Below are 13,280 nucleotides of genomic sequence, written 5' to 3' on the forward strand. Positions count from 1 at the left end.
ATGCCACTGCAGCTCATCATGATTGAACAACAGTGAATGATGGGCAATTAAGTGCTGCCATATTCTATCCAATTCATAAATTAATTCCTGCAGCAGCCAGCAGTTTTCATTCACTGACTGCATAGTCCCAGCACTTCAGTTCTTGTGTTTGTTTCAAGCAGTTGCTCTTTTAATTAAAAGAGTACAAACACAGTGGGCAGGAACAGAATCCAACAAACACAGAGGTGCCCTTGATATGCTGGGCCTGGGTTTGTCTGCCAGCAGTGTGTCAGATTAAAAATTGTGGCAGTGTAGAGCAGAATGTACTAAACAATGGAGGAATGATAAATGGTGTTTTTTGTTAGTGTCTGTCTTAATTTATTAAGGGAGATAATGGAATAACAAATTTGATGTTAAGTTGCTTAAGATGAGTTCTTACACAAAAACTAGAAAACCAGAATGCTGCAGTTACAGTGTACCTCAGAGTCCTCTGGAAAATAGCAGTGTTTTCTGTATTTATATGGGACTGGAATTGTGTTAGGGTTTTTCATTGTTGTGTGGACAATGAGATCTCCTTCTTGTTTTCTTTTTTTTAATATATAAATTAAAGAAGCTTCTTGTTCAAACTGGCTAAATTTCTGCATCATTATGCCAGTGGAGAGACTGTGTCAGAACTTCATTGCTTTGATGATTTGTAACTTCCATCTGATTTCTGACTGGAAATTTATTCATGGCCACTTCATACCTACTTGCACTTCTGCTAATATTTTCTGTTACATTATGTAGTTCTTACCTTTCTCTAGAATTTACAGAATCACAGGGTCATTTAGGTTGGAAAAGACCTCTGAGATCAAGCCCAACCTTTGACTGATCACCATCTTATCAACTAGGACCATGGTCCAGTTGTTTCTTGAACACCTCCAGGAATAGTGACTCCACCACCTCCCTAGGCAGCCCATTCCCATGTTTAACTACTCTTTCTGTGAAGGAATTTCTCCTGATGTCCGACCTGAACCTCCCCTGGTGCAGCTTGAGGCCATTTTCTCTTGTCCTGTCGCTGGTTGCCTGGGAGTAGAGTCCGACCCCCACCTGGTAAAGCCTCCTTTCAGAGAGTGATGAATTCCCCCCTGAGCCTTCTTTTCTCCAGGCTAAACACCCCCAGCTCCTTCAGCCACTCCTCATGTGACTTGTGTTCCAGACCCTTCCCTTCGTTGTCCTTCTCTGGACACACTCCAGCCCTTCAAAGACTTCCTTGTAGGAAGGGGCCCAGAACTGGACACAGTACTGAAGGTGTGGCATCACCAGTGCCAAGTACAGGGGGAGGATTTATCTCCCCTAATGTATTCATAGAAAGCAAACTTATTCTGGCTAAGGCTTATGTTAGGCTGGATAAACCAATGTATCTTAGCTTCCTTCATTAAGGCTTGTTTTTTTGGTGGCTTTCATGTCTATTCAGTTCATGTTTTTTTACCACAGCTTGTAGCATGGTACTCAGCATTCTTGCTGGGGCCTTGCACAACTATTTTCACTTTTTGCTTCTGGGAATACCTTGTTTCTTGCATGCTAGGCCTACAAACAACTAGTCTTCATGCTGTTTGACTCAGTTGTAATGTGATAGGGTAACCACTCTTGTGTCCTTGATTTTATCAACAGCTTCCACATTATTGGAGAGTGTGTTTTTATTAGTCCCTCTGTGTAAGGTCTTGCTGTTATCTGTTGTGAAATTGCATACCATTATCAATACCCCACTTAAGGTCAGCCAATTCTTTTTCTATTACATTTCAATCCTTTTCTGCATATATGATGCTACTTGGTGTTACAGGAAATGCCATTAGCAAGCTTTTTTATGTAGGTTTAATTATGCCAAATATTAAAGCATTTAAAAATTCAAAAGCCTTGACCAAAGACTCATTCTTTATGAACTCCATTAGTAACATTCTGATCCAATAGCTTTCCATTCAGTGTAGACCACTGTTATCTCTACCATCAATGTACTTGGTTCCTTTCTCATCTTTTTTATCTGAACTGATATGGTATGGTGTCAAAAGTCCATACCCATACAGCATAGTGTAAAAAGTCCATATAAACTTCCTGCATTTCCTTTATCTATAAAAATAAGCTGTCTTGTCAAAGAAAAATATCAAGTAAGTTTGGCACAATCTACCTCTGGTGAAACCATGTGATATCTTCTTTGATGATCATTTGTTTTCTTCTTTGTCTTTGAATTTTGCAAGAAAGAATAATTTTTCTCAGTAGCATGCTGGCTTTTGATCAAATTCATAGACCTGACATATTTTTGATTGCTTTTTCTCCTTTTAAATACAGGCACTATGCTTGGATTTTGTCTGCTTTTGAGTTTATAGATCTAATAAAAATCCTTTCTGCTGCATCTTTCATCTCCTGTGCCCATTCTTTCAGAGCACTGGGATGAAGGTGATCCAAATGCTGCATTTTCAGCTTCCAATTTCTGCTTTCAGCTATGTAATTTGTCCTATATTTTAATGAGTTTGTGCAAGCATGGTTTTTTTTTAACCTTTGGATAGATATTAAAACTGTGCTCACAGAACCACAGAATGTTTGAGACTGAAAGGGACTTCTGGAGGTCATCTAGTCTACCACCCTGCTCAAGCAGGGTCATCTAGAACCAGTGTCCCAGGGCCGTGTCCAGATGGCTTTTGAGTGTCTTCAAGGATGGAGATCTCACAATCTCTCTGAGCAGCCAATGCCAGTGCTCAGTCACCCTCTGTCATGGATTGATCCTGGCCAAATGCCAGGCACTCAGGACATCTGCTCTCTCCACTCTCCCATGCCGCAGCTGGGCAGAGGAGAGGGAAGCAAAAGTTAACATACACACACACAGGGCTCATATTTTGAGATAAGGAACTGGGAGAAAGATGCACTAAGAGCAAAATAGGCTGAAAACTTAAAGTTGCAAAGTGATTTATTGCTAACCTAACCCTAAACAGAGTCAGAGGAAGATAATGAGAAGCCAAGAATAAGCTCTTAAGACACTGTTTCTCTGGTTATTCCCCTCCCTCCTTCCCACCAGCAGCACAGAGGGATAGGGTATGGGGGTTTGGGTTAGTCCATCACTGAGGTTTCTTCTGCTGCTCAGGGAGAGGAGAGCAGCAGGCTACCTGAATCTACTGCAACATGGTGTGCAGACATCCAAGCCGAGGCCAGGCTGTTCCATCTCAGGAGCAAGGTCTTTCTCTCCACTGGGACTCCCATTGGATCACAGCTTCCTCCAGGCATCCACCTGTTCTGGTGTGGATACCTCCCCATGGGCTGTGGGTGGATCTCTCCATGCCCCGTGGCACCCATGGGCTGCAGGGGGACAACCTGCTCCCCCCATGGCCTTCATCATGGCCAGCAGAGAATTGTTGGCTCCGGTGCCTGGAGCACCTCCTGTCCCACCTTCTCCACTGACCTTGGTGCCTCCATGTTGTTTTCCCCTCACATATTCTCATCTCCTCCTCCTCTTCTGGCTAAAAAGAAGAGTGTGCTCACATTGTTTTAATTTCTTCTTAAATGTGCTTTCACAGTGGCGTAACTAACATCTCTAATTGGCCTGGGCTTGGCCAGCAGCATGTCCATCATCTTCAGAGCCATCAGAGATTGGCTGTGCTGGACGTGGTGAAAACTTCCAGAACCTTCCCACAGAACAGACAGAAGCCATCTTTGTGCTCCCCCTCACCCCCAGCAAAAACTGGGCTAAGCAAAACCAACACATCCTCACTCTGAAAAAATGTTTCTTGATGTTCAGAGGGAACCTCATGTGTTTTGGTTTGTGCATGTTGCCTCTGAACCTGTCACTGGGCACCACTGGAAAGTGCCCATCTCTGTCCTCTTTGCACTCTTTCTTTGTCTGTGAGACCCACCTTGAGGTTTCTCCAGGTTCACCAGTCCCTGCTCTCTCAGCCTCTCCTCATGTGTGAGATGCTCCTTCCTTCAGGTTCACCCAGACTGTTGTTGAAACCTAATCCCAGAAAGTCATCCTTACTGTGTCAGAGTGGTTCTGGTGGAAGGATTGTAGGTGACTTGTTTTCCATTTTCATTCTGTGTATTCAGAAGAAAATTACTCAGGCTGCACAAATACATGATTTTGACACACAAAATATCAAACTGCCAGCACCTTAGATTTTTAAGGGCTTTTGCATAATGCAGCGTTTGAAATACAAAGCTTTACATGTAGAATTGTGTACAATGTAATACTGGGTTTAGTTAATTGGCATAAAATCTCCATTTTTTAAATTTTTAAGTAGGAAAGAAATATTTTCTCACTTGAGACTGTTTTAATTAATTCATGAATCCTGTGCCACTCCTACAACCAGTTCCATCCATATTATTTACTTAAAAGCTATTCATTAGCTTTTTCAGTACTAGTAGAAATACATGTTAAAGAATAGCCCAAATCAAAGGGCTGGCTGAGTGTTATGATGGTTGTATCACTGTGGAATCTGATCTTTTATTCTCGATCTAGAGGATCTGATCATTACTGTAACTCCAGACTTCTAAATTTGCGATTGTTTGGTCCATTAGAAATTGGACTGAATAATACAATATAAATTGTGTATATTTTCTTTCATGACTTCAAATTTTCTTTTTTGCAAATGGGATAATAATACCAAGTTAACAAAATGAGACTTTCTTTGGTTCACCTGTCTGCATCAAGCCTCAGAATCTAGTCAAACCGATATTTAAAAAGAAAGCAAGCTGAGGCTGAACGCAAAGAGCATCAAAACCCTAATGTTCAGGTTTAAATTCAGAAGTTTTTATCTGTGTAAAATACTGAACACAGCTCTACTGAACCTACAAAGTCACAGCAAAGATTTTGAACATGTAGCAGGTACTCTTTCACAATCAGCCCTTGCTCAAGCAGTCTTCCCATCACTGGAGGAAAATATGCACAGAAATGGAGTTGCCCTTTCCAGAATTTGAAGAGACATGTTCTGTGCTCTTTGTCTTCTTGCCGTGGTGAAAGAAGCTAATGTGAGAAGTGAGTCCTGAAAACAGTGGGGAAGTGGTTTCCAAGGAGCTTGCCATCCTAAGAGAGAAAGGAAGCACCAGGGCCCAGCAGAGCTGGCAACTCCATGGCACTGAGTCAGGCCTGTGTGAGGAGGAGGTAGGAACGGTGGAGTTTGCTTAGGAGGGATGTGGCACAAAAGGGAAATGTTGGACAAGATCTTAATGCCTTCAACTATCGGGTTCAGAAAGACAACTCTGCTTCTTTAGGCATCAAACCAAGATGCTGCTTGGTGCTGAGGGGCATGGAGGATGCTGCATATAATGTTCTGATCCACAGATTTCTGTAAGATTTTAAAAGAGAGATTCTAGGAAGTGGCACCACCATTTCCCGGCATAATATAACTATATACAGAACAGCCTTTTGCTAATGTGCTCTCCACATGCCTACAATAGTAAAACTTGTCTTAAAATATGGTACTTCATAGAATCCTAATGCATCAGTAAATGTTCAAATACTTATCTGAAGCCTGGAAAACTGTACGTTTAAAGGGTTGAGCTTTTATCAAAACACTCAGTCATGTGTTTTCACAAGTGTTTTCTTTGCCCAAATAAACTGTTCTCAAATCATTTTGTTTAAAAAATAAAACAAAAACAAATGAAAACCCCAGGGAATCTAACCTCAGAAACTTCTTGTTGTGATGAGAATTTTAAGTCACTTTCATTCAAAAAACGGAAAACTTTAGGACTTGCAAAATAATGTGATTTTTGTCAAGCATCAGGCTTGTAATGTTGTATTCCAAAAAATAATGTCTCAAACATAAATATGCAAAAAGAAGAAGGTGAAAAAGAGTATTCACACACCTTTAATTGTACTGTCAGTAATGCTCCCTTAGCAGGATTTTTCTCACTGAATATTGGGTGGACTAAAGATGTAGTACTCTTATTTTTTTCATAGGCATGAAATAAAGCCACTTACAAATACACAGCTCTGTCAAAGCTACAGTTCACTTGTTCTGATGAGCTGATTTTGGGACTGTGCTTTGTCTTCCTGGAGCATGGGATGTTGCCAGAAGAGGTGTTTGGGTTTCATTCCTCTTTTGTAGTTTATTCCCATCCTCTTCCTCATGCTGGCACCTGGATTTGTGCATGAGGCTTTACAGTGGTTCAGAAGACTGATTGGACTGTAAACTAACCTGACTAAGAATTTGAAAAAAAAAAAAATCCTTCTTTTGCTTTTCAATCAGATTGTTTCCTTGTTCCATCTCACCATTTGGCTGCATAAATATTACCATCAGTGTTCTAAAGTGGTAATGCAGCTTTCAGCTGCACCCACTGGTAATGGCAGATTAAATTGACCATGTGAATCCAGCCTGGGGAGATGGCTCTGCTGAAGGTTGCAGTGTACTGTAAAGGCACTTGGGCTGGTGGCAGATGGACTATTTCAGATATTTTGCTTCTCAGCAGTTTGCTAAGATGAAGGGGAGGAGAGACTTTGTTCCTTTTCATCACATGATTGGGAGCAGGTAATGCCAGAGAGAAAGTAAAATAAACTGCAAGATTAAAACTGTGTGAAGAATAGTCTAGTTGTTGCAGAGGCCAAGTCAACTCATCAGGCATTTCTGGGTATCAGAACCGAAAGATAAAAGTATTATATAGGCTATATGGTGTGTAAGCCTATATCTCCTTTACTATTTTTCAAAGAAAATTTTAAGATTAAAGTACCTGATGATCCAGAGTAAATAGTCAGGTCTGTTTCTTGTTCTTCTTCTGCATTAGTTGCTCTGGAGTCATTTACAGGAGGGTTAATACTGCAGTACTACTCTTACAACTTCAAGTCATGAATCAACTTCCTTGAGACACTGGAATAGAAAGAATTGCTCAGTATACTTTTCTTTTAATCTTCATAATGTGACTGCCTTTTGTTTCTTGAATGCCTTTCTCTTCAGTAAAGATGTTTGCACAGTGTATTGTCATTAGGAGTAAGAATTAACATGATCTATAATAGATAAGTTGATTATTTGGAGCTGATGTTTTAAAGAGGTTTCAAAAGTGTATCAAAAATACTTCACTAGTTTACCAGTCAGATGCATTAATTTAATTAATTGCGTTTTGAATGTAAATGAAGGGTTAAATCTGTGAGTTGTTGGTAACTGGTATGAAACAAACCAGCCTTCCTGTATCATGGGCTTAGTCTGATGACCTGATGGTGAGTGACTTCCCACCCAAAACTCCAGGTACAGCGTCGGCTGGCTTGTTAACTTGTCCTTCAGGGAAAGTAACATTTACCACTTTTACTTGCAGTTTTTCCAGTATTTTTCATCTCTGTCAGAAAGGACCTGCTCAGCTTTTCACCTGCATTTGCAGGTCCACTTTTGAATGGGCACACAGTGCAGAGCTCTCAGTGAATTTCAGTGCTTTTTCTAGTATGTAATGTTTTTTTCTAATGCTTTTCCATGATGGCAGTAATGTGCAACCACCTGCTGTGAAATGCAAAGGAAAGAACGTTGCCATGTCAGAGATACAGTGATACAGAAATATACACTGTCTGTAAAACTTCTCAAACTCTTCAGGACATGTGAGTGCATGCAAAATTAGGTATATATCATCGAATCATAGAATATACTGAGCTGGAAGGGACCTAGCTAGGTCATGGAGCCCAATTCCATGCCCCATGCAGGAACACCCTAAGAATCACATCATGTGCCTGAGAGCATTTTCCAAATGCTTGCTGAACTCAGACAAGCCTGATGCCATAACTACCTTGCTGAGGAGCCTGCTCCAGTGCTCAGCCACCCCCGAGACAAAAAATTCTTTCCTGATATTCAACCCAAGCCTCCCCTGACCCAGCCCCACACTGAGTCCTGCCAGCGGCCAAGATATTGTGCATCAGAAAATACCTGGGAACAGTAATAGATTAATGGCTTCAAAGTAGTTCTCAGAGCCTACTTGTAAATCAGATGATACAGTAGTGCTGGAGAATCAAGGTCTGTGCTGCTGTGGTGGTGAAAGCAGAATAGGAAATCTAAATGACTCTTTGGCTGCCTTGAAGTCATTGTCTAATATTAGCCCTGTCAGCAGCGCCTGGCTCTTTGTCAGTCGGCGCTCAGGAGGAGGTGGTTACCAGCCAGGAGAATATGACCGAGGCTTTTAAATACTGTTACTTGGAAAGTCTTATTAATGGCTGAATATGAAATCAATGTGCAATAATTCTTTCAAGCAGCATCTTTTTAAAAGCCTTTAGCAATCTGTCATCCTCATCTCCCTCCTCCCCGTTAAAAAGCCACATTAGTCAGGAGAAATCGCATGATCCTGGGAAGTTTCAAACTGCATCCGCTGATGCTGTGAGGAAAATGCCACAGTGCAGGGACACAGGTGCAGTTACACTGACGGCTTCTTCTCATCCTCATCTCGGATCATCCTGGAGGGACAAGCAGGAAGAAACGGGGAGGTGGGCGAGATTCTGTCAGGTGCATGGCAGCAGTACCAAAGAGAAAAATGGAATACTCTCTTCCAGGAGACAAAGATCGCTCTGTCTGTGAGTGTTAGCTCAACTTTTTCAGATCTTTCTTGAGAGAGGGGAAGATTTCAATACTATTATTTTGTTCTGACTTTAGCCATGTGTTCAACATACCTTAGCCTTTGCTGTCATTCTGGTAGAAATGTTTATCTTTTGGGGTTTTAAATTGATAATTCATAATTTGTAGTTATCTCAGAGGTGGCTTAAGCTCCCACAGTGTTGTTGACATATTGGAAACCTCAGCTTTGAAAAACATCTGTATTTTAAGAGGAGATCTTTAAGCCTCTTATTTTGTGCACTGTCATTAAATACTACTTTTAAGTTTAATCTGTTTCATTAGCTAATAAGTGGCAAATTTTGTCATAGTAAAGAACATGGGTGAGGGAAGCCCCTGTCTTTATTGGAGAAATCCTGAGTCATTTACTTCATGATGCATCAGCAAAAATAACTGGGTGTGGTTTTGATCTTCAGCTGCTATTGTAACAGGACTTTGAAAGCTAACAGTGCCTTAATCTGATATGTGATCACAAAGGTTTTTCGCAGAATATGCACGAAATGCCTCACATATTAAAGTGTGGTATCTGTGCTTGCAAGGCTTTAGTAGGATTTAATGTAAGTATTTGAGTATTTGTATATCAAAACCAAACTCTTTTCTCAGGCTGGAGAATCCTCTACTAAAACAGCCTTTCCATCACATAGTAGTAGGCAATGTTATGTTTGATTATCTTTTATGGTTTGCCTTGATTTTGAGTTTTTTTTTAATTTTGACTGTGGTCTTATGATTGCGAACAGTATGCTTAGTCTTCAGTTTAGATGATGTTTTTTGCTAGCCCAAGTCATGCTCTATGGTAAGTGGCATTAAAATAAGCATTGGGGAAGTGTTAAATACCCAAAGTGATTTAGTGGATTGTTCTTTAATCCTGCAAAATATATCTTGGGTTTAGAATGAGTCTCAACCACTTTCAGCAATCAAAAAAGGAGAATTGTAATTAAACATAGATACGTGAGTGAAATAATTTTCAACAGGATAGATCTAAAATAAATATGCTCATAGAGTTGTGAATGAGAAGAAAAGGATTTTCTTTCTTGATTCTGTTAATGGGAGCTTAGATAAACATACTGTGTTTATCTGTTTTATATTCTGTACTGTAAATGGTTACAGTTGAATGACTTTGCAGTATAACTATAATGAATTAGAAAAGTCATAAAAAGATAAGTGGATTTTTGTTGGTGTCTGCTGAGTGCATAGAAAACTCTTATTCTTAAAACTTTCAAAAACCATGTTCCTACTCAGTACATCAACTGTTTCTTACTATCTTGCTTCACTTGTTAACAAGTGTTCCCATATATAATCTTCATGAAGTACACCAAAAAAAGAATGGCATTTAATCTTCTGTCTGTTCTGGAACTGTTTAATTTCCAGCACTCATTTTGGACAATTAACATAATTTTTTAAAAATGCCCTGGCTGTAAAATGTAATTCCTGTATCTTGTATCTAAATTGTCTCAGAAAGTGACTTATAAGAAGAAGAAACAACTTGGAGGAAACTTCAGAAATAAATAGAGCATATTGCTGAAAAACCTTGTTTTGGTATCATCATTTACTTTAGATAATATTTCCCATCAGTAACTGATAATATGATGGTAACATAATAATAAGCTGAATTATTTTTAAAAAATCCCTCTCTACTTTGTATATTATTCATTACCATGTCATTCTGCCAGAAACAACTAGAAATAAACAAACCTGACTAGTCAGGAGTAGTACTAATGATTCTATTTTTTATCTATGTTGAGAGTGGTTGAAAGTAAAACTTCAAAAGTACATGGGAATGTATTCCTCTAGAATAATATGCTGTATTAATAGGAAGATGAGATTTTATATTTTAAATTCCCTCATCATGCCATCCACTGAAACAGACTTGCTGTCCCTTTGCCTCAAGTCTATTTTTTTTATTTTTTTTTAAGATTACAACCTATTGCTGCTTGCAAGCATAAATTCTCTGGTGTGTCCTGAATTTCATAAAATAAAGTGTAGAATTTATATCACATGGAGAAATGTAAAAGCTGTTGTGCTTTTTTTTCCTTTTTAATGTTGGACTGTTGTAAAAAGGAATTTTTGAATTCTGGGCAAAGAAAATTGGGAGGAAAAAAAGGCAGAGGGCCTCTATTTTTCCCAACCAAGAAGTATATATTTTTAATATTATAATGATATTTGCAGGTGAAAACAGCTGAGGCTGACAGTGCTGATGAACAATAGCATGAGTTGAAACCAAGGAACTTTTCTCACAGTTAGAAGTGCATTTGCAAGAATATGTGCATATCTGTGATCTTTTTTATGGAAAAAGAAGGCTTTTAGGAGTGAGAGGTTTGGTAGGGATCTGAACTAAAAATTCAGTGCTATAATTTGTGGTACATCAGACACATTATGAGATTTAATTATTGTTTCTAAAGCTTTGTGAGGATGAAACATGCTTTGTAAGCATTAAGTGTAGTACTTCTGTCTCTTGTACTGAAACACACAGTATACAAACCAGGATATTTTAATGGTATCGTATTGCAATTCTGTAGTTGCATAATTAATAATTTTCTGATTCCTTGATAATATTCTAAATTTTGTGGGAATGTCCACACACATAGAATCTACCCTTCAACTTTTAAAAATTGCCTTAATGGATTTTCTAGCCATTACTTACATATATCATGGGAGATATTATATATAGATTGCTGGAGACATCATCCATTTTTTCCTCTTTTATTATAGGCAACCATGAGTTATATAGACCACACAGCTTTGCAAGAACCAGGCTTGTTAGGCAGTAGAAAATGAAATACAATAAATAAATAAACAGTGTGCATTTATGTTAACATAGGCTAATGTATGTATGCCATCTGTGGTATTTCTAATAAGAGTGTAATCCTCAGATTTTCTAAGCAAAATGTAAAGCTGCCTGTGCCATACAAGAGACCTCATTCTAAATGGAAGAACTTCGTGATCAGTTTGTAAATATTCATAATAATAGAATTTCACAAGGGCCTCAACCCACTTCTTATTCAGTACTTTCTTTACCCACATCATGCATGCTTCTAATGGATTCAGAAAGGGGAACAATGGTGGTTTTACTTACATAAGGAATTTTAGTCACAGCACAGTTCTTGGTCATTGAAGTTTATAAAAATACAGGATTTTTCCAGTATGCAAGTAAGTTCTGCTAATAATATTTTAGAAAGAATGGGAAAGACAAAGCTTATGGAACCAAAGAAATCTGTTGGAGGAGGATTTTGTAGCCTGAGTACTTCCTGAGAAACTGAAAGAGGAGAACCATTATCTACTTAAAAGAAAAGGTGATAAACATTCACATTAAATTTTAATTAATTTTCATTTCATAACCTAATAGACAACTGATTTCCATTTCCGAGCAGTGATAAAAAAGTGTAAATTTACCCATTGCAAAACCATGTAAAAGCCTTCTAAGAGTTAGTCAGAAAAGATTTGTGTAAAACTAGTAAGGTACTTATATTCTACCTTAATTACAAGAACAAATAAAATTATCCTTCCTAGTTAGAGGCTGAAATTTCATTAGCATTTGGAGAGATGTTGTATTTTTTACTATTTCTGTAGGGTAGAAAACCTACCAATTACAGTTAGATGGAAGGTTGTGACTTAGCTAGGTAACCAGTAAAAGTGAAGAATTGGGCATTCTTACGTCTATGCCATATTTCACTTACTAGTGAGAGCTTTCAGGATTTTAGATAATTCAGTCTTCAGTGGACAGTGTCTGTCTCTACCCCTTGTTCTGCCTTCCTTCATCCATTTTTGTGAGGAAATGGAACTTATCTAAACAGCAATAGACCAGTTTTCTTTATGAGCTTTTAAAAAATTATCTCATCATGGACTCCAAAGAAAGGTGTACCCTAAGATACTAGTTGAAAAACTCCTTGGTATTTTTGGGTTATTTTGCCAGCTGTCTGTATGTCGGTGAGTACCAATCAAGTCATGTGTCATACCATGGCTGGCCTTGCTCATGGTAAGTACAGTTAAGATGATGGTCATGTTTGCCAAGAGCCTAAATATGATTTCTTTGAAGTTCTACCTAGAGTGAGCCTTAAAACTGTGATTTTTGAAGAAAATGTTTTCTGTTCACCCACTGCTTTGTGTGTTCATCTAAATGGGGAAAATTCCATGCTACCCTAAAGGTTCTTGTGTGGAGGTGTTCAGGTTGTTCCAGGTGTGTTGGCATTGCACAGCCTGGCTTTGTATGAAAACAGTATTAAGAACACAAGGTTATGCATATTCTGAGTTTTGTCCTGAAGTTATTAGGTGAATTTAACAGTGTCTTAAATAGAACAAGTGTTCTAGTCTATTATGATTTCCCTTCCATTTTAATTAAGGAATTCTGGTAAAATAGCATGTTCTACTTAGAGAGAAACAGCCAGTCCAGAACAGCACAGTTTAATTAGAGTTGGATGCATTTTGAAAAAGTACTCAACCATGGAAGAAGGGTACTTGGAAAAAACATAGGATTGTGTCATCACACTGGAAAAATTCTCCCAAGGAAATGAGTCATTAACCTATCCGAGTCTTTTGCACAATCACTGTCATTGTGGGTGAGTGTGATTATCAGTACCTGTGAGTTGGTACGAATGTTTAAGTTTCAGGTAATGACTGGATGCTGAATCTATTGTGAGTAACTCAAACACAGTAAACAGAAGTATGATTTTGCATGCTTTATATAGGTAAGAAGGATTAAAATAGCACTTTGGTGGTAGGGTTAACAAAATTCCTAAAGGTATCAAGTTAATTTTTTCAGCTGGT

At 38.6% G+C, this 13,280-nt stretch overlaps 1 protein-coding gene and 1 long non-coding RNA gene across 3 annotated transcripts in view; one reads left to right on the forward strand and one right to left on the reverse strand.

Moving 5' to 3' along the window:
• Positions 1-13,280, forward strand: part of VEZT (vezatin, adherens junctions transmembrane protein) — a 51,157-nt gene that overhangs the window by 2,373 nt on the left and 35,504 nt on the right. The gene's annotated exons all lie outside the window — the stretch shown is intronic.
• LOC146443556 (uncharacterized) lies at positions 6,676-8,327 on the reverse strand. Its single transcript, XR_014856073.1, has 3 exons — positions 7,894-8,327; positions 7,243-7,427; positions 6,676-6,806 (listed from the first exon to the last, which is right to left on the reverse strand). It is a non-coding gene; the product is annotated as an uncharacterized LOC146443556 (long non-coding RNA).

The sequence above is a fragment of the Lichenostomus cassidix genome, chromosome 1Aa, assembly GCF_008360975.1.
Source record: "Lichenostomus cassidix isolate B80296 chromosome 1Aa, HeHo_3.0, whole genome shotgun sequence".
Taxonomy (NCBI): domain Eukaryota; kingdom Metazoa; phylum Chordata; class Aves; order Passeriformes; family Meliphagidae; genus Lichenostomus; species Lichenostomus cassidix.